This window comes from Hyperolius riggenbachi, chromosome 5 (genome assembly GCF_040937935.1).
Source record: "Hyperolius riggenbachi isolate aHypRig1 chromosome 5, aHypRig1.pri, whole genome shotgun sequence".
Taxonomy (NCBI): Eukaryota; Metazoa; Chordata; class Amphibia; order Anura; family Hyperoliidae; genus Hyperolius; species Hyperolius riggenbachi.
Window position 1 is genome coordinate 47,712,489 of NC_090650.1, and position 22,184 is coordinate 47,734,672.

The 22,184-nt window shown below is 43.9% G+C and overlaps 1 protein-coding gene across 1 annotated transcript in view; it reads left to right on the plus strand.

Moving 5' to 3' along the window:
- SPAG6 (sperm associated antigen 6) overlaps positions 1-22,184 on the plus strand; it is a 202,451-nt gene that overhangs the window by 56,219 nt on the left and 124,048 nt on the right. The gene's annotated exons all lie outside the window — the stretch shown is intronic.

Genomic DNA, 22,184 nt, shown 5'->3' on the forward strand with positions numbered 1-22,184 from the left:
CATTGTATCACAGTAAGAAATAATCATATATTGTTGAAGCTGTTAGCAGCTAGATTTGCTGTGTAAACTTTAGATAAGATATATAGACAAGTTACTTGTTATAGTTAGTTTTTCATCTTGGATCCACTTTAATGGCAATAATAATATTGTTGATATGGTGAACCCCTGCAAAGGTTCTTTTTGGTGATGGAATATTGGCAAGCAGGACAAGTGTTCAGCTACGGGAGGCATTGGCAAGTGGTCATCAAGCGAAGCAAGTGTGTGGTAGTGAGCGATCAGTAGCTGGTGTTGGAACAATGTATTGTATGACGCAGCTGCTCTGCACACAGGATTGGCCACACCCAAAATCACGGTGCGTTTGGTGGCGGTTTTTAAGCAGTTAAGAGTTTTGGTTGGGGCCCGACAGGCTCACTTTGCGCCCCTCGCCTCACCTGATACAGTATATCAGCCCAGCAGCTGAAGCTGGAGTGGAGAGGACATATGCTGTACTGCAGTGACAAACACATTTGCTCCATGAAACAGGTATTTTGTCTGCCACTTTGCTTTAATACACTTTTTAAAATGTATTTACCATCATGATAGTTATAAGAATATGCCATGTCCATTTCTGGATTTAGTTTAAAGGAGATCCGAGATGAAAAAATAACTATAGCAAGTAACTTGTATATATATATCTTATCTAAAGTTTAGCAAACAGCTTCAACGGTATATGATTATTTCTTCCTGCGATACAATGAGTGCAGCCATGTTCTGATTGTCACATTACACACAGGCAAAGCTGATCTGTATCTCCAGCCCTCAGCCTGTGAAAACTCCATTCCTCTCTCCACCCTCTCGCCTCTGAAATCAGTGAATGAAGTAAATAGGGGGAATACAAGTATATGTAAAGTAGTATGAAGTAGCAGTGTTTGGGGAGAGCAGTAGTATACAGTAAATAGCAGAGTATATAGTGTAGTTGGCCCCAGTATAGATAGTACAGTTGCCCCAGTCAACATAGCTAGTATAGTTGCCCCAACCAGCTCTAAGTAGCGTGTGCAGGTAGGATATGTATATATTTTTGAAAAAAACATGACAAGGGTCGGGATTAGGTGGCGTTGACTGGTGAAGAGGCCGAGCTCAGGTTAACAGCTCTGCCTCTTCCTGGCCGCATTTTTTGCGACCTAATGGGTCGTCATAGATAATTAGATCATTTCTGGGGACAGGATTGCTCGTTTTGCCGCGGGTATGTGGCAGAACACTTTAAAACATATTAATGAAGAGGACTGTAGTATAAAAAAAAATTGCTTTATATTCTCTTTAAAGAGACTCCGTAACAAAAATTGCATCCTGTTTTTTATCATCCTACAAGTTCAAAAAGCTATTCTAATGTGTTCTGGCTTACTGCAGCACGTTCTACTATCACCATCTCTGTAATAAATCAACTTATCTCTCTCTTGTCAGACTTGTCGGCCTGTGTCTGGAAGGCTGCCAAGTTCTTCAGTGTTGTGGTTCTGCTATGAACTCCCCCATCCAGGCCCCTCTCTGCACACTGCCTGTGTGATATTTAGATTAGTGCAGCTTCTCTCTGTTCTATTATCTTTTACAAACTGGATAAATCCTCCTCTGAGCTGGCTGGGCTTTCACATACTGAGGAATTACATACAGGCACAGCTGTCTGCACTCTGCAGGAAGAAATAGCCTGACACTTCAGTGGAAGATAGCTGCAGGGGGAAAGAAACACACAAATGATCTCTTGAGATTCAAAAGGAAGGCTGTATACAGCCTGCTTGTGTATGGATGTATTTTCTATGTGTGGACATACTGTACATCAACCTACTTCCTGTTTTGGTGGCCATTTTGTTTATTTATAAACAAACTTTTTAAAACTGTTTTTAACCACTTTTAATGCGGCGAGGAGCGGCGAAATTGTGACAGAGGGTAATAGGAGATGTCCCCTAACGCACTGGCATGTTTACTTTTGTGCGATTTTAACAATACAGATTCTCTTTAAAGCAAATCTGTAACATAAAAAAAAACCCTCTGGGTGATGGGCTCAGGTGGAAATAGCCGAGCCTTATCGGGTCCACTCTACTGTGCAATAGAGCAGCCACGATCGGGCTCAGCTATTTCCGCCTGAGCCTGAATGGAAAGCCGGTACTTCGCCTGCTCTGGATCGCGGTAGCTTAATATTTCTTGCCACAAAATTGAATAGAATTTGACGGCAGTCTGTACGAACATCGGATTGGCTGCAGGGGAAAGGGGCGGGTAATTGGATGAACATAGTTCCACTTTAAAGAAAACCTGTAACAAAAAAAATACCCCTTGGGGGATACTTACCTGGGGGGGGGGGGGGGGAAGCCTCTGTATCCTAACGAGGCTTTCCGCATCCTCCGGTGTCCCGGCAATCCAGCGCTGTGACCCCCCGAACAGCGGCGAGGGACACATTAACACACTGTGATCCTGCACAGGCGCTCCAGCAGCTCTTCATTCGGACTAAGGCGAAAATAGCCGAGCTCGAAGGCATCCGCTCCCCTGCGCAGAAGCGAGTCCTTTGCGCCTGCACAGTAGAGCGGATCGATCGCCCTCAGCTATTTCCGCCTTAGTCCGAACGAAGAGCCACTAGTGCACCTGCGCAGGATTGCGGTAGGTAAACATTGCCCGCGCCTGCCTACCCTTGTCAAGCCTTGTCGAGGGAGGCAGCACTGGATTTACCCAAGCTAGAGAGGACGGGGAAGCCTCATTCGGACCCTGTGGCTCACCCCTCCCGAGGTAAGTATCCCCCAGAGGGTTTTTTTTCTTACAGAGTCTTTTAAAGGCTTTATCTTTTACTCTATCTGTATACTAATCATATCCTGATGTATATGATGTTGAGGAAACACGCTTGTAATAATGTCAAGTTTGTTGCTTGAATAAAGCTCTGAATGAACCTGGCTTTGGGCCTACTTCTGCTGGATCCCCCCTCCCCTCCTCCGGCCTGCCCACATTCTTCCCCAAGTATGCACCCCAGGACCTGCTCCAGCCTTCGCCTTGCCTGGCTTCTGTGCTGGAAACTCTCCCATTGTATCAAAGTGCAGCATTGCTGAGTCCTTGTGTTTGCATAAATAATTCATGTGCATGTTCATGAATAGAGCCCAAATGACAGCCTGCTGGATGGTGCAGACACTTGACCCAGCAAAGCAGGTGCTTCATCATTACAAGTATATGATCTCACAGCGAGTGTCATGTATTTCAAGTGAGAGGGATATGGAGGCTGCCATGTGTACTTCCTTTCAATAATACCAATACCCTGGCTGTTATGGGTATTTGGGCTTCTATAGTTATAGGAGCCATTCACAAAAATTTGAATTTGTGGGAGTTTTGAATGCTTGCGAAATTGTATTTTCAGTATGATTGTACTTTTCAACCTTTCTTTTATTTTTTGGCACCTTGCGAATTTTCTGCGATTTAAGATCACCCGGCAGGTCTACCTTCTTTCATGTGCGATTTGCAATTAATGTAAGTCAGTGACTGAAAGTTTTATAAGATAAAGGATGATTATATAGCTCAAACATTTTTTTGACTTTGTATCACTGTAACTGTAATCTGTCCTGACCTGCAAGATCACAATTACTGTGATAAAAAGTATTTTGAAACAACAACCATATATACTCAAAAACAAGTCGACCTCGTGTATAAGTCAACTCCAATGTTCGCACTGATCCTGGAGCTCTAGCGGCAGTTATAAAGCTGCTGGGGAGAAGCAAGAATGCAAGCCGGAGTGAGGAAAGGTAGCTATGCTTTCTGGTAAGCTTTAAATGTGCGCTCTGTACTGGGGGACTCTGTACAATATATCACTGGCAGATAGCTAAATCAGCCACCTCACTTTTAGCCTTAAATTTACACGTAAAAAGTTGGCCTATCTGTGGTGATCAGGACCGGGCCGAAGCAGAGGCGAGAGAGGCTCCAGCCTCAGGGCGCAGTGTAGGAGTCACTCACTTAGATATCATTCCCTTATTGTGTTTGAAGCAGAGAGAAATAAGAAAAGGGGATACATGGCAGTGACTGCAAGCCAGATAACTATAGATTAGTGTGTTGGGGGGCCCTGGGGCACCTCTTATCCTAATAGCAATTAGTGTGTGACGGCTGGGGTGGGAGGATTGGAGAAGCGCACTTTGGTGTCTCATCCTTGGATGCTGGAGGACCTTGTCCCGGCTCTGGTGGTGCTACACAAAAGTCAGCACAGCTGGTGATGCCAGGTGACGGGACGGACCAAGGCCCGTAATGAAGATAGATAACATTTATGGCAATCTCCTGGTGCAAACACATGTATCATGGCCTGTCCCGGTAATAGTAGCTGGTATCTGATCTCCCAGTGGAGAGTACTGACCAAAGTACCTGGAGATTGGATGTTTAAATCTTTAGTCAATGCAATAGTGGTAAGCACTGAATGCCATGTGTGTCTCAATTGCTACAGCGGCTACAATCTGCGTCTAGCTGTCAATAGATCCAATGGTGACTTCCCTTCATCAGCTGAACAGGAACAAGCTGGGATCCCTTCCTGGCCACGGAATGTGAGAGGCAACAAGTTTATTGTTTATTAGCATATCATTGTAATAAATCTCATCCCAGGGGTTTTGGCTTATGTCTTTGTCAGGGGAATACAGCTATGGTTAAAAAGTAGTTTCTTATATATGTTACAGCCAGGTCCCAAAGTTGGCCATTTCTGGAGTTGGTCGGCCAATGTGAGAAGAAGTGGCTGGCCAACTGGGGCCAATATGTGAAATAACTGTCATTTATCTGACTTTAGCCGGCCAGAACGTGACCTGACCAGAGATGGCCAGCCAAGTCCTGAAAAAAGAAAGAAATCAGTAAAGAGACACTTTGATTGATGTTGCCCAGCTATCGTAAGTGCTCTGGAGGCTGCGTGATGGAGGGCCTTAACAGTAGCAGAGAAGGAAAGGTGTTCCAAACATAGAAGGGGAAGGGGTTGGGGGGCAGGAATCAGAGGAACATTCCTTGTGTTGGAGGTAAGGATAATGTTTCCACCTCACCGGTAACATTTCTGTTTTGCCCGAGTGTAACAGGCCAAATGACCTCTCTTCCAGAGCCTCTTCCCGTATTTTTCAACAACAGGTAAGTTGTCGACGTTCTGTGTCTGGTGTCGCATCAGGCTAAAGGCAAGAAAAGAAGCTTTCTCTTCTTTGTTTTCACTTTCTTCAGCTCTGAAAAGTCATTTGCTATCCTTTCCTGGCCAAATCCAGCTTGGTGATCCCTGTAGCATTCCTGCCTGTTAGTTCTCTCTGAGAAAAATGAAAGCGGAGTCCTGAGAGGATGTTAAGTTTCATTGAAAAGGGATCAGCAGTCATACCCTGAGGTGTTTCTATACTGTGCAGCCTGCCAATGGGGTGCTCAGCCAATCATAAGAGCATAGAGCAGTATACAAACAGTCTCTGTGCACCGTCCCAAGGGCTCATTCACAGCATGACCCTCCCGAAATGTGTTTCCATTTGTTTCTCCAAGCTGCAAATGCTGCTCCTTCATCACACACTGGAGATGGGGACCTAATGTTATGTTCAGAGCGTTCCGTACTGGAATTTGAAGCTAAACTCAAGACGACCATAAAAATCCAACAGTTAATCCAGTTCTGTTTTACCTTAAACAAGCATTACACATATTTCTGTATAGAGCTTGTGCTTGTACCTGTCTCCTGGGCAGTGCCATAGCTAAGTGGTTAGCACTGTGGCCAAAAACATGGAGGTCGTATGTTCTCCTCAGTGTTGTGTGAGCTTTCCCTGGACACTCAAGTTTTCTCCTACATCTCAAAAATATACGGGTAGATTTATTGGCTTCCCCCAACATGGGCCTAGTGGAGAGTTTTTCAGTTTTTTTTTACATACTCCTTTGCATCTTCAAAAGAGATGCAAACACTTGATGCATGATTATGTAAATTATGAATGCAAATTTATGCATATTAAACTCAAATCCTGCTGAGGTACATTTTCAAGGTACATAAACTGGAATATATAATTCACATAATCCTACATCAACTTAGAAGTTTTTGCATCTCATTTACCATCCCTTGTTTTGACTCCTTTTCTAATATTTAATCCTAGTTTTCCCTGAAGTTTTCTCCTTTCAGATGCCTAATCCTAACCTTCCTTACATAATGACAACCTTTTTTTTGTTTGACACCCAACGCTAACGTCCTAATGCTAACTCATAGACCTAACATACCGCTACTCTACCGCCTAACCTTCCAAAGTGACACCTAGTTTCACCCTATTAGCTGGGTTTATGCTTTTTACACCCGCTAGGCCAAGTGTATTAGGGCTCCCCTTCAAAGTGCAACAGTGCCTCTCCCATAACATGTGCAGCCCCCTCTTCCATGTGTATCATCCCTGTACTGCAGACACTCTCTTCCATGCACAGCTCTCTTGGACATCAGTTCCTTTTTCATGTGTTGTTCCCCATTTTCAGCCTTTTCTTTCATATGTAGCAACCCCTATTTCATGTCCAGGTGTCCATTTTGGGCTGCAGCCTCCCAAGGCGCAGGCCTTGGTGGCCTTTCCAGAAATCCAGCCCTGCTAATACCATTGTCTCCTGGTGCTGCATACAAGGACATGGGCCGATATTGTGGCAACCAGTTTTTTCAGCTGTGTAATGGCAAAACCTGAGTGGTTAAACTTACTCCTCACAACTGATACCGCCACTTAGTCATAGTAAAGGCCATAAAGGCCAGCTCCCATATCATCACCTACAGCCAAGCATTGATAGAATATGGCCAGTCAGCTGTATAGGCAATGCCATGCACCCAAATCAACAGTGCCAGAATGACTTGCGTCAGTGAGTGGGGCACAGCGGAGGGGAGAATACATACCGTTATAGATTGCCACTTGATGTGACAAAACAATTGATTCCTCTGTAATCGATTCCCACTACACAGAGTGCATCGATTCACAATAGATTTCAGCAGGAAATGTATTGAAAATGGATTGAGTCAATACAGTGCAACGCTATGGCCCATGAATGAAATCCCCTCCCCCCCACATTGCAAATCTGCTGACCTGTCCGATTGATAAAAATGTATCAAATAGACATGTTGGGGCAGTAGATTTCTGGCAAATTCGATCTGAGAGACTGAATTTGCTTGGAATCAAGGGGAAATCGTTAAATGTATGGCCATCTTTAGGCTAGATTCAGTGGGGAGCTGCATTGCATTTCCAGTAAAGGTAGGAATGCAATAGAGGGGAAAAGCCGCATTGCATGTTATGCTCGTATTGCGTCGTATACAGTGAAGCATACAGCCAATGAGAAGTATGCTTTACTGCCATTGTTAACACAGATGTTATGCGGCAACGCACTGCATGCTCCGGGTGGGACACTGGAGTCTATTGGATCGCATAACAGCGGATGCACTCTGAATGTTGCATAGACTTACAATTGCAGTGCGTTATGGGCGTTAAAGGAAACCTTAAGAAAAAAAATGCCCATTTACTTACCTGTGGCTTTTTCCGGCCTCCTGAAGTCCTCCTGGTCCCTCGCCGTCATCCTGCACGCCGCCGTTCCCCCATTGTCCCCCTCCAATGCTTGATGCACGGCCCCGTGCCGTGCATGCAAAGTGGCTGGCCAATTTGTCAGTTGGCCGGGGGACAGTGGAGGAACGGCTGTGCGCAGGATGATGGCGAGGGACCAGGAAGAGTTCAGGGGGCTAAAAGAAGCCCCAGGTAACTAAATGGCCATTTTTTTTGTACTTTAGGTTCACTAATAGCAGAGGAGCTTTTTCTGGCTTTTAAACTCAGAAAAGTTGCTTCTTTTATTGCCTGAGGATGAAAGCCTGCGAAACGCGTTGCCCAATTGGAGCTTTTTTGGTTAAGGTATGATTTATGGGGAATGTCGACTTTCTGAGCCTGTATTGTTGAAGGTACGTCCACCACTACCTCCTATTTTTAAACTGCTTTTAGTATATTTTATTCTATTTTGGCACCTCTGTTTCCAGCTGCTTATTCTCCCCTCAGTGGAGAGGTTTTTTCATTGTTTTTCAACATCTTAATCCGAGTGTGGTCAGATCTAATCTCCCCACCTGCCTACACAGTGGTTACCGTGGTGGTAACCCACTTTTATGAGTAACATTGGAGATTGTTTGACTTAACGTACTACACTATCAGGGTTATCTCTCTTTCCTTTTACAAATCTGATCCGATAATGATCGGAGAGGAATCTATCTGTGGGCCCTGGCCATATCGATCAGTGTATGGCCACCTTTACTCTCTAAATACTTTTTATAGAAATACAGGTATACCAGGTCTGGATTTACATCACAGGAGCCTGTAGGCACAGATATTAGCGTCCCAAGATGTGACGTGTGGAAGGGATATTGTCAGCTGGATAAAACATAAATAAATAGGCTCACCTCTAAAAGAAGGAGGTAGCCCTGAATGAATAGGAGCCAGACGAGCAAATAAACCGAAGCAAGTGGAAATCCGGTTGAATGTTTCAAGTGTCTGGTTTCTGTTAACAGTTGTATTAATTTACTTGGGCTACCCTCTTCTTTTTAGTGGTAAGCCTATTTATTTATGTTTTATCCAGCTGACATTATTCCTTCCACACATCACATCTTGGGGCACCTCTTTCCCCCAGTAATGTCCCACACCAACCCCCTCAGCTCGGAGTGTTGGCCGTGTATGTTGGTTCCTTGGAACCCTTACATCCCTTTTTTTCTTTTTCTGGAGATCGACCTTCATTGTCTAAAGGTGGCCACACACCATACAATTATTTAAATATCTGTTCAATTTAAGAATTGCAATCAATTTTTCTGACTGATTGCAACATTTCAAAAATATGACCAATGTACCACACACGTATGTTCAATTTTTCCCCCAATTATCATAAAAATGATTGGAAACTCTGAAAAAATTGCTAGGGTGTGTATATTAATAAATGGACAATCCAACACACACCATACAATCTTTAGAAAGATTGAAGAAAAATATCTGGCAGTCCGGATCGATGAAAATCGAAGAAAACGGGAAATCCGATCGGATTTTTCAGTCAAATGAAAAAAAAGCTTTCGATTTTTTTGGGAGATCCGATCGTTTTTATCGAATTACCGTAAAATCGGATCATTTTATTGTATCGTGTGTGGCCACCTTAAGACTAAAGAAACCGAGTGAGGACGGACTTTCCTCAACAGCTGTTACACTGTGGTTGCCGGTCTTACAACATATTCTTATGAGTGTTCTGCACATACTGTTGTTGAGTGTCCCATACCTTCGATGTGCTACACTATCAGGGTCTCCTACACAGTGTCCCTGTCTCTTTTTTTGTCTCCTTTGCAAGGTCCATGGACTTCATTGGTACCACACCCTATAGGCACAGATGTCCAGGCACCCTAGACTTTGCCCTCCATGAACCTGCAAACACCTGCCAAACTGCACTGCAAGTGTGCTGGCTGTCCCAGCTGTCACTTCTCCCTTAGTTCCCTTGCCTGTCACTAGTAACTACAGGTACCTCTTAGTATTAAGTAGCCAGAGGTGCCCCCGACTGAAGGGAGACCTGGTCAGTGGAATGCCAAGAGCAGGTTGAATAACCTCTCATTTACACTGTGCTTGGGGCTCTGCATAGAGAAGGAGGAAGGTGGGCATTTGGGGAGAGGAGTGAGCCGCCTTTCCATCATCAGGCGCCTGTAGGGACATGCCTACAGTGCCTTATAGTAAATCTAACCCTGACAAGTACCCTTTAAATGATAGATCTGTTGTCTGACAGGAGGTACAACAAACTTTTCTGGATCAACCTGCTGTCGCACTTAAAGCTCCACCTACTGCAATTTGCATAGGCATTGCTTTCGGGAATCTGTATGTATGACCTATGGCGGCCGTTTAAGCACAACTCAGTTATTCCATACAATAACAAGTCGGCATTCAGCCACGGCTTAACTAATCTTATTTCACCCTCGCTGACTTTCGGAGAACCACAGGCTCCTTTGCTGTGCATTAACAGCCGGGGTTTAACCATCTAATGTCAGATTATTAAAAATTAAATCCTTCCACCCTGCCGGGGCTGCCAGGGGATTAACTTTCACATATCCGTCGGGTTGACTTAAGAAGAGGTAGGCCAGGGAGGTGTTTCCACAAATAAATTATGTAATTCTCCGGTTAGAGGGAGAGTATTTTTCTTTTGAAATTCCGCTGCCTGTTTTTGACACGATTGCGCCACAGTCCTTCCCCATTCATTAACCAACGCCTCCGACTCTGAAAACACAGAGTGGCAATGTAATCCCAGACCTATAAATAGCCGGGTTAACCCGTTTACTGGTGGCGGGGCCAGCTGTGAATGCTTTTGAAGGCCTTTCGGGGTTAATTTAAAAAAATTGTCAGGATGATAAACTGCATAGAGTCCTGAAGCACAAACACATCTAAAATGCTGCCCTGCACTTCCAGAGTCGCTGGATAGGAGCCAGACGAGCAAATAAACCGAAGCAAGTGGAAATTTTCCCAGTCCTGGTTCCGAGAACTGACAGTGAACCCCTCCGGGACTCTCTCTCCAGTAAAAGGTGGATTGAAAATGTCACGGTATAAATTCATGCGGCAAGGTGACCGGTTAAAGGGTTACTCCACCTTCGTTCCAAAATCTCATTAAAGATAACCATATATACAGATTGTAGCCTAATGAGGCAAAACGAATGATCCCTCTCTAATCTGAATCTGATCAAAGTGATGTATTCCTTCCACTCACAGCACATTGATTTTCAATAGAATTCAAACCTTCAGAAGTGAGACCTACTTAATGCAAACTGGACGTATATATATGTCTAGTGTAGTTGTGGAAAATGCACCACCAGTTTGTTACTAAATGAGGCACATCATTTTAACCATGATGAGTTGTGGAATACATTTTGGTGTGTCTTAAAACTTGGACCCAAGTCACTTAAAAAATAGGTAGGGACAAACTCAATCCAACATAAAAAGTAATTTTCAAAATTATGATCAAACTTGGGAAAATTATAGAAAAACTACAAGAGACATATGTTGTAACATTTTAACTGTGATAAGCAGTCAAATAGAGTTTAGAGAGTTTTGGAGTTAAGGCCCATGTCTTGTGTATTCTTTTTAGTCACAAACTGGATCAAAAGCTATTCAATTTTCGCATATTCTGTACCAAAATTAAAGACTTGTAAAATAAAAAACATATATTGTGACCTTAGGAACTTGGCTTTTTAAATATATATGCCATGAGGGTATATTACTATTATTTTTTGCAAATAAGATCTTGTAATCATCAATAGTATACAATGAGAAAGCAAAAAACAGAAAAAAGACACCTTTATTACCAAATACAATATTGTCACCATACATTGTACTAGGAACATAATCTAAATGTTGTAATAACCAGGATGGATAAGCAAATAAAATGTGTGGGTTCAACTTATACTGTAGTTAGTACTAATTATTGTAAAGCTATAATGGATGTAAATGGAGAAAAAGTGTGTTTTTTTCTATTATTTCCCTTATTTTCCCTTTAAAATCCATAGAAAACAAGGAAATTACTAAATAAAATGATCACACACTAAAAGCCCAATTTGTCCTGAAAAAAAATAATATATAGATCATTTAGGTGTGATAAATAGTAATAACGTTATTGGTAAATTAATGGAAGCAGCGCTGATTTGCTAAAATTGCTCTCGTTCTGAAGTGGTTAAAGCAAACCTGTGAGATCGTTAGGAGGAAAAGTTTGATACTTACCTAGTTAGAGGGAATCCCCTGGAACCTGCAGAGGTTTCTGACATCCTCCTCAAGACCACCAAACCAGCAGTGGATCCTGTCAAGTTCATAGTCACGCTCCCGCCCATGAACGAGTGGGGCCGCATTGTGCAGGCATAGGACACATTGCTCCTGCGCAATAGCACTGAGTCGCTTGGGCTTGGCGTAAAAACAATAAGCCTGAGAGGCTCCATACTACTGTGCAGTACAGTCATGCTTGTTCACGGATGGGAGTGCTCTCATGCGCACCACCCTTGTCAGTAAGGTTCTGGGAATCCCATCGCTGGTTCGGTGGAGGCAGAGAGACGGAAGAAGTCTCTGGATTATCGAGATGCTTCCCTCCCCTGAGGTAAGTACCCATCTTGCGCACTCCCCCCCCCCTTTTCGGGTACACTTAAAGCTACACACACATAACTGTTGCCCATGATGATTGGTACTCTATTCCTATGGCAACAGTTTTGGCCACAAGCTCATACTTGACCCATCCTTTGGCTACAGCCGAGTGACCCATAATGTTGCTGGGGGGGGGGGGGGGGGGGAGGGATGATGGCAAGGCAAATCGTACAGCAGCTTCCAGCGGTTGAGCTGAGGAATAGTCCATTTGCCGTCACTTACGGGATGTCCAAACTCAAATTTGCATGCGTTTTGCAGTTTGTCAAAATCACATTCTTCAGACTTCCAATGTCATCAGATTTGTTTTTAGTTTAGTTTTGGGACTCTCTGCTGGGCAGGAAGTACATCACTGGGATTCCCGACGGCCCATTCATGCACACCGCACTGCACTCCCATTGATGAAATTCCTGCGTCGCATATTGACTCCAATGGCTCCCATCGATAGGAAAGTCATACGGTAACCAACTGCTGACTTAGCAGCGATTTAGAAACTTCTGGCGCAACGAGACGCAACACGGTAAGTGTGCTGGGCCCCATAGACTTGCATTGCCTTTGCATTACCCTGCAGTGAAACAGGATAACGCAGAGCTCACTCGTAATGCATGTGGAAAAGTGGCCTTAAGGTGTACCCGAGGCGCACCTAAAGACAAAAATTAGATATTTATCTAAGAAGAGGGAACTGTCTGGGTACTCCTCCTAGATCCCATCATTGCCATGTGCGGACCCCTGAAACATATCCAACAAGAGCTCGTGTGAATACGGGTCTGCCTGTGCAGTACGCGGAAGCCGCTTGTACTTAAATGGCTCTGTGTCCGTTTCACATGCTTGTGCATAAAGAGGAGGGGGTCCCAGGCAGCAGCAGGGGTCTCAAAGGTAGGAAGCCTCTGGAGGATGCGGATGTTTCCCTCTTCTTGGGTAAGTATCTCATTTTTGTCTTGGTTTGGCTCAGCTTCTCTTTAATTAAACCTGAGAGGAGAAAAAAAGTGAAAGATACTTACCTAAGTACTGGGTAGCCTCTGGATGCTCCAAAGGTTTTCCAGACCATCCTTGACCCCACCTCTTCTTCTTTGTGGCCGTACTCCCCTCCATGTATGAATGTGGCAGTCCTGCCTGTATGGTGAACGGTCAGAGAGAATAAACAAGGAATGTCCGCACTTGTCAGTAGGACATTAACCTTTTATTTGTGGACGTATCCAAAAAAAGCCACGGCAGGCATCAAATAGCTAGTGGTTGTTTTTTGGATACGTCCACAAATAAAAGATTAATGTCCTACTGACAAGTGCGGACCTTTCTAGTTACTTCTCTCTGACTGCTGACCGGATTTGCTTCCCAGGTCGAGCACTGCGGTGGACAACAGTGGAGTAGAGCGGTGTTCACTCCATGCTGTATGGTGAACGCAAGCGCAGCAGCACAAAGCAAATTTTGCATGGAAGGTTTCCCGCTTCAGGTTCACTTTAAAGGGAATCTAAAGTGAAAATAAACTTATGATATAATGATTTGTATGCAGGGCTGTGGAGTCGGAGTCGTGGAGTAGGAGTCGTGGAGTCGGGCAATTTTGGGTGCCTGGAGTCGGAGTCGGGAAAAAATGCACCGACTCCGACTCCGACTCCTAATGAATTTGTAACTGTAATTAAAATAGAAAATATGATAAAATGTTCTATTTCTCAGATAATAGTCATTAAAAATAATGTATATATACAGTAATAGCTGTGCTTAGTCCACAAAAATGAAATAAACCAATCAAAATTAGTTACTTGTGCTGCTTCAATAAAGCAGTCCCCGTATTTTTAAGGTCAGATATACATATCTGATTGTGACTGTATATATGATGTGTACACAGGAATCTCTTATATATGTTACGGCCAGAACCCGAAGTTTGGCCACTTCTAGTTCTGGCCGGCCACTTCGGGTTCTGGCCGGCCAATGCGCGAAGTGGCCGCTGCGTTGCGGCCAATGTTAGAAATGGAATGATTCCTCTGAGGTTAATTTATCTTCTGGCCGCAGCGCAGCGGCCAAACGTATAACAACTTAGTGAATTTATTGCAATTCAGCCGGCGGCAATGTAACAATTCAAGCCGCCGGCTTTTTTTTTTTCTGCCTCTCTCTCTCCTCTTATGGGCAGCCGGCGGGGACATGCGTGTCCCCGGGAGTCGTTCGTGGCGCCAGGGCAGCAGAGCGGGGAGGCTGCAGACATTGCTTCTGCCAGCACCCGCTCTGCAAGAACAGCAGGATTCCCCTGCCGCGACGAACGACTCCGGGGGGACACGCGTGTCCCCGCCGGCGGCCCATAGGAGAGTGAGAGAGGCGGGGGGGGAGGAGAGAGAGGCAGAGAAAAAGCCGGCGGCTTGAATTGTTACATTGCCGCTGGCTGAATTGCAATAAATTCACTAAGTTGTTATACGTTTGGCCGCTGCGCTGCGGCCAGAAGATACATTAACCTCAGAGGAATCATTCCATTTCTAACATTGGCCGCAGCGCAGCGGCCACTTCGCGCATTGGCCGGCCAGAACCCGAAGTGGCCGGCCAGAACTAGAAGTGGCCAAACTTCGGGTTCTGACCGTAACATATATACTAAATAACATCTATGCTGTAAGAATAAAGCCTGATGTGTAGCCGTGTCACTAATAGAGATGGTCAACGAGATGGAAATAATTCTGCATTGATGCTGATTTATGCAAGTGTATGCACTCCCTTTGCTGATGAAATCAAATAATTTGATATGTTATTAAAATTTGGTTTGGTGACTACAAATTAAAGGGTAACTGAGACGGATGAAAAGTAAACTTTTATACATACCTGGGGCTTCCTCCAGCCCCCTTCAGGCTAATCAGTCCCTCACTGTCCTCCACCACCCGGATCTTCTGCTATGAGTCCTGGTAATTCAGCCAGTCAGCGCTGTCCGGCCGCATGCCGCTCCCACAGCCAGGAACATTCTGCACCTGCGCAATAGTGCTGCAAAGGTGTAGTATGCTCCTGGCGGCGGAGTGTGTGCATGCGCACTACGCCTGACTGGCTCAAGTACCTGGACTCATAGCAGAAGATCCAGGTGGTGGAGGAGGACAACGAGGGACTGATTATCCTGAAGGCAGCTGGAGGAAGCCCCAGGTATGTATAAAACTTTAATTTCATCTGTTTCAGGTTTACTTTGTTACACAGTAGTACTATACTCTACATATGCACTCCCCACAGAGCTGCAGGAATCCACTGAGAATGCTGTGCACATTGAACACAGAGGTGTTGTCTGTTTACAATCTCCTCATTCCCCTGCAGAGTACCTGCACATCATTCTTACATGTACCCACACTTACATTGCCTAGGGCCTGATAGATGTTCTTTGTTCCGGTTTGTACCTTTTACAAGTACTCTTACCAAGGACTAGTTTTAGTCTAAAGGGAATAAATATAGTAGTCTACATATCCTTCTCACTTCAGTTGTCTTGTAAAATTCCTAAGCGTTGGCAGTTAAGAGACAAATTTCATGTTACATACTTTTAATCAACAAAATTGTAATATGCAAATTAGAGGAGTCGGAGTCGTGGAGTCGGTGGAATCCTAAACTGAGGAGTCGGAGTCTGAGTCGGAGTCGGTGGATTTTTGGACCGACTCCACAGCCCTGTTTGTATGTGTAGTACAGCTAAGATATAAAACATTAGCAGCAGAGATATGAGTCTAATATTTTTTCCAGTACAGAAAGAGTTAAGAAACTCCAGTTGTTATCTATGAAAAAGAGCTTCACTGATCTCTCCGACTTTGAGTTGCATATAACTCTGTCTTCTTAAGCTTATTATCTCAAGTGTCTGTCACTGTATTTTGTTTTTTCTGCAGAGGAAAGTTCAAATGTTCACTGGCCTGCTCTGTGAAATCATTTAGAATGCTAAGTGTAATGTGTAAATTGCAAATATTAGAGAATGATGCAATGTTCTGCATAAAACGGCATAACTGAAAATAAAAATATGAGACTATTTTCTTTGCTACTAATGTTCTATTAATTATCCGTACTACACAACCAATTCATTATATCATTTTTTTTTTGTTGCTTCAGTGTCACTTTAACCCAGACACACTGCAGCCATTCCATGAAGTGTCCGGCTGCGGCACTGAAAACAGAAATATGCAGAAAGCAGGTATATGAGTCAGACTTCACTGTGACACTAAATGCTTTGCATACATCGTGCACTCTGTCTGCTTCACTTGGGTCTGGTTTCAGTTTGCTGAAATGAAGACTGCTAGGCCAGAACGCCTTGTTTGCCTGTTGTCGGCCAGTGAAGCATTTCTAGAGCATTTGTTCATATTTGCTTTGTGACGAGTCCAGTAAGAGAAAAAAATCTACTGGCAGGGCCTGGGCCGCTTCTCAAAGCAACATTATGTGTTCCGAGCGGAAAAATCATCCCTGCCATCCAAAAACCCAGGGAACTTGCTGCACTTCAGAATGATAATGACCCCAGCTTTTCCCAGAAGGCGTAGCCTTGCTAAGAGCAGCCCAGACACTAAAATACGAATTTATGACCTTGCTTTATTTTATCGCCGATTGTGAATTATAGCTCTAGAATTGATTGGTGAATTGTTTTAGGCTTTCATTAAACAAGGCGGCTAAGGGCCGTCCATTTTGCATCCACTTGCAGAAATCTACTCTGTCCGCTCCGCGTCCGCCCATCAGCTTATCCATTTCGGCGGCACAACCCAGAGGCCCCATAGGAGACAGTAGACCAATTCTTAGGAACAGGGAGAATTTTCATTGGTCCAACATGAATCGATGAGAATTTTCCCGGTTGCTGAGGATCCTTGTTGGTCTTTAGCAACTCAGTGGAGATGTCCATACTTCCGCTGGGCACAATCTGTGTCCCTGGACCAATTGTAGAAGTCGATGGGCTCGGAAACGAGGAGACAACTGAGTATTTACGTCACAGCAATGATCAAAGCAGGCAAAACGGATGCGGCGATTAGACTAGTGAGAACAGACACTTTCATTGCAATACATTATCCCGGGTGGCTTGGGTGAAATGTACCAAGTGCTGACTCAGCACTCCAACACCACAACGTGGCAATCCTATTTTTAACATTAGGATTTGTTTCCTACACTAAGCTTAAAAAAGTGTCTGAATGGGTACCTTTCTTTAACAAGTGTGAACCGGCCCTTATTTAGAAAATTTAGAGATGCAAAAAGTAGATTTATAATGTGATTCTGAAAAGGCAAGGGGAAATTGGAAGCCCACAACAGTGTTGTATGTTATGATCTGTGTTGTGTGAAATGATACTCAGAAGGGTGGGTAACCGCTAGGGCAACCACTGTACAGGCAGATGAGGAGCATAGACCTGACCCCACTAAGGTTAAGAAGGCACTTTTGTCTGTAGATAGGAAGAAAGGGGTAATATCCCTTCACCAAGGGTGGACGAACAATGCAGAAACAGAGGTGTCAGGAAGGGTAATGTAAAGAATCTGGCATGTGGACGGCAGTCCTGGATGCTCCCCAATTGCCCGGCCAGCGTTTCGCCCAGCGGATCACTTTGCCCAAGCAGGGGGGAGACAACATTGGTTTCACCCATTTGCCTTGCCCCACATGCAACGTCCCACCCGTGCTGCTCTGCTCCCCCCCCCCCTTCCCACACACACACGCAGAACATGTTGGTCGCTTACAAAGCGGCAAGTGACAAGACGCGTTCTACTGGATTTCACGGTGAAATCTATTGGTAATAACTCGGCAGTGTCGGGGTAGTAGATATCTCTCTGATCAGGTTCGATCAGAGAGGGATCTATCTAATGGTCGATCTGGCCATATATCAAGTGATGTATGGCCACCTTAAAGAGAATCTGTACTCTAATATTCTTACAATAAAAAGCAGGGCTGTGGAGTCGGAGTCGGAGTCGTGGAGTCGGAGTCGTGGAGTCGGGCAATTTTGGGTGCATGGAGTCGGAGTCGGGAAAAAATGCACCGACTCCGACTCCGACTCCTAATGAATTTGTAACTGTAATTAAAATAGAAAATATGATAAAATGTTCTATTTCTCAGATAATAGTCATTAAAAATAATGTATATATACAGTATATATACAGTAAAAGCTGTGCTTTGTCCACAAAAATGAAATAAACCAATCAAAATTAGTTACTTGTGCTGCTTCAATAAAGCAGTCCCCGTATTTTTAAGGTCAGATATACATATCTGATTGTGACTGTATATATGATATGTACACAGGAATCTCTTATATATACTAAATAACATCTATGCTGTAAGAATAAAGCCTGATGTGTAGCCATGTCACTAATAGAGATGGTCAACGGGATGGAAATAATTCCGCATTGATGCTGATTTATGCAAATGTACGCACTCCCTTTGCTGATGAAATCAAATAATTTGATATGCTATTAAAATTTGATTTGGTGACTACAAATTAAAGGGTAACTGAGACGGATGAAAAGTAAAGTTTTATACATACCTGGGGCTTCCTCCAGCCCCCTTCAGGCTAATCAGTCCCTCGCTGTCCTCCACCACCCGAATCTTCTGCTATGAGTCCTGGTAATTCAGCCAGTCAGCGCAGTCCGGCCGCATGCCGCTCCCACAGCCAGGAACATTCTGCACCTGCGCAATAGTGCTGCACAGGTGTAGTATGCTCCTGGCGGCGGAGTGTGTGCATGCGCACTACGCCTGACTGGCTCAAGTACCTGGACTCATAGCAGAAGATCCAGGTGGTGGAGGAGTACAACGAGGGACTGATTATCCTGAAGGCGGCTGGAGGAAGCCCCAGGTATGTATAAAACTTTAATTTCATCTGTCTCAGGTTTACTTTGTTACACAGTAGTACTATACTCTACATATGCACTCCCCACAGAGCTGCAGGGAATCCACTGAGAATGCTGTGCACATTGAACACAGAGGTGTTGTCTGTTTACAATCTCCTCATTACCCTGCAGAGTACCTGCACATCATTCTTACATGTACCCACACTTACATTGCCTAGGGCCTGATAGATGTTCTTTGTTCCGGTTTGTACCTTTTACAAGTACTCTTACCAAGGACTAGTTTTAGTCTAAAGGGAATAAATATAGTAGTCTACATATCCTTCTCACTTCAGTTGTCTTGTAAAATTCCTAAGCGTTGGCAGTTAAGAGACGAATTTCATGTTACATACTTTTAATCAACAAAATTGTAATATGTAAATTAGAGGAGTCGGAGTCGTGGAGTCGGAGTCGGTGGAATCCTAAACTGAGGAGTCGGAGTCAGAGTCGGTGGATTTTTGGACCGACTCCACAGCCCTGATAAAAAGCATACCATTCTATTCATTATTTTCTCCTGTGCCCCTCTGTGCTGTTTCTGCCACACTCTGCTGCAATCCTGGCTTGTAATTAACAGTTTTAGGCAGTGTTTACAAACAAACTAACCAGCTTCTAATAGGCTCAGCTAAGCATAGTGTGTGAGTCATTCAGAGTATGCAGGGGGCCTGCAGAGGGTGTGTATCGCTTCTACCAATCACAAGCAGCCCTGCACATTCCACACAATCAAGCTTTAGCCGGACAAACAGGACAGAGGAAAGATACATTGATTTATTACAGAGACAGAGACAGTGCAGTTAGGAAAGACTGCAGTAAGCCAGAGCAGATTAGAACAGGCATAGGAACTTATAGGACAGAAGAACTAAGGCTGAAAAATTTGTTACAGAGTCAACTGTAGTGAGAAGAATATGGAGGCTGCCATATTTATTTCCTGTTAAACAATACCAGCTGCCTGGCAGCCCTGCTGTTCTATTTGGCTGCAGTAGTGTAGTAATTCAGGAAGCAGGTTGCCGCAACCACTGCACCTACTGTGATCAGGAGCAGAAGACCAAAGAGCCAGTAAAATGTAGTAGATAAGAATTCCGCTGCACCGATCTCAGGAAAAAAAGTCCAATTTTTATTGAAGCAATTGTGGACAAACAGCAATTGCTGTTTGTCCACAATTGCTTCAATAAAAATTGGACTTTTATCCTGAGATCGGTGCAGCTGAATTCTTATCTACTACAGTGTCTGAATAACGCCAGAAACCAGCATGCAGCTCATCTTGTCAGATCTGACAATAATGTCAGAAACACCTGATATGCTGCATGCTTGTTCAGGGTCTATGGCTGAACGTATTAGAGGCAGAGGATCAGCAGGGCTGCCAGGCAACTGGTATTGCTTGACAGGAAATAAATATGGCAGCTTCCATATCTCTCTCACTTCAGTTGTCCTTTAAAGGGAATCTGAAGTAAAAATAAACTTTTACTATAATGATTTGTATGTGTAGTGCTGCTAAGAAATAAAACATTATCAGCACAGATATGAGTACAGGATTTGCTTCCAGTACAGGAAGAGTTAAGAAACGCCAGTTGTTATCTTAGCAAAAGAGCTTCTGTGAGCTCTGCGACTTTATAAACTTGTGGACAGCACTGTCTTTTGAAGCACTTATCTTAACTGTCTCAGGCCAGAAACCCACTAGGAGCGATTTCTAATCGCTAGTGATTTGAAAAAGCTCTTGCTAATGCAATGCTATGGGGGATTTTTATAAAATCACATCGCTCAAGTGGGATCACACCCATAGCATTACATTAGCAAGAGCTTTTTAAATCACAAAGCGCTCAGAAAATCGCTCCTAGTGGGTTTCTGGCCTCATTGTTTCTTCTTTGTTTATGGTTTTTCTGCAGAGAAAAGTTCAAAGGTTCACTAGCCTGCTCTGTGAAATCATTTAAAATTCTGAGTGTATTGTGGAAAGTGCAATTATTAGAGAATGATGCAATGTTATAAAAAAAATTACATACAGTACCTGAAAATAAAAATATGAGAATATTTTCTTTCCTACTAATGTTCTATTAATTATCCGTACTACAGAACCAATTCATTATATCATGAGTTTTTTCTTCGTTTCAGTTGTCCTTTAAGTGCATTGCATTCAGCATCTGCTCATATAAATCCTGTTCCATGTTCTGCCTGGCAGAGTGATGGAAGAGTTAATGTTGTGCTGGCGGCCTGGCCTTGCCTCATCTGCATCATATTTGTAAGCCTTTAGGGAAATTAATCTTTAATCCTCAGCTAATTGTCGCAGCAGAGATCCCCCATTTTCTGTGTAACAGGTGAGGAGGAACCTGTGAATGTAATCTGCCATCACAGCTACTCCAAGGCTCTTATCAGCTGCTTAGCAAACAAAATAGTTCAACAGGAAGTCCTGTTTTTAGAGGGATTTTCTACTTTCAATATGAAAGTGTTCAGAAACTAGAAAACAAACAGCGCTGTTGCGCTGTGCTTTATGAAAACAGCTGTAGTCTCCTTGTCATGTTAGACAGATATTCAGGCTGGTTCAGCATGTAAATGGTCTTATTATGTGAGTAAGGGCTGGTGCACAACAAGAACGTTTCTGAGCGCTTTTAAAAATGCCAGCTCTGTGAAAAGCGCTTGGCTAATGTATTTGAATGGGATGGAGCACACCATAGCGATGAGCTTTTTTCATAAACGCGGGTCCTGCAGCATTTGTGCTGATTTGTGAGGCATAGAGTTGGGCCGAACCTGGTTCGCGAACTTCCGCGGAAGGTTCGGTTCGCGTTAAAGTTCGCTAACCGCAATAGACTTCAATGGGGATGCGAACTTTGAAAAAAGAAAAAATTATGCTGGCCACAAAAGTGATGGAAAAGATGTTTCAAGGGGTCTAACACCTGGAGGGGGGCATGGCGGAGTGGGATACACGCCAAAAGTCCCCGGGAAAAATCTGGATTTGACGCAAAGCAGCGTTTTAAGGGCAGAAATCATATTGAATGCTAAATGACAGGCCTAAAGTGCTTTAAAACATCTTGCATGTGTATACATCAATCAGGTAGTGTAATTAAGGTACTGCTTCACACTGACGCACCAAACTGTTCACTGAACAGAACAGGTTTGCAGTGGCGGGTTCACTGAACAGAACAGGTATGCAGTGGCGAGTTCACTGAACAGAACAGGTATGCAGTGGCGGGTTCACTGAACAGAACAGGTATACAGTGGTGGGTTCACTGAACAGAACAGGTATACAGTGGCGGGTTCACTGAACAGAACAGGTATGCAGTGGCGGGTTCACTGAACAGAACAGGTATACAGTGGCGG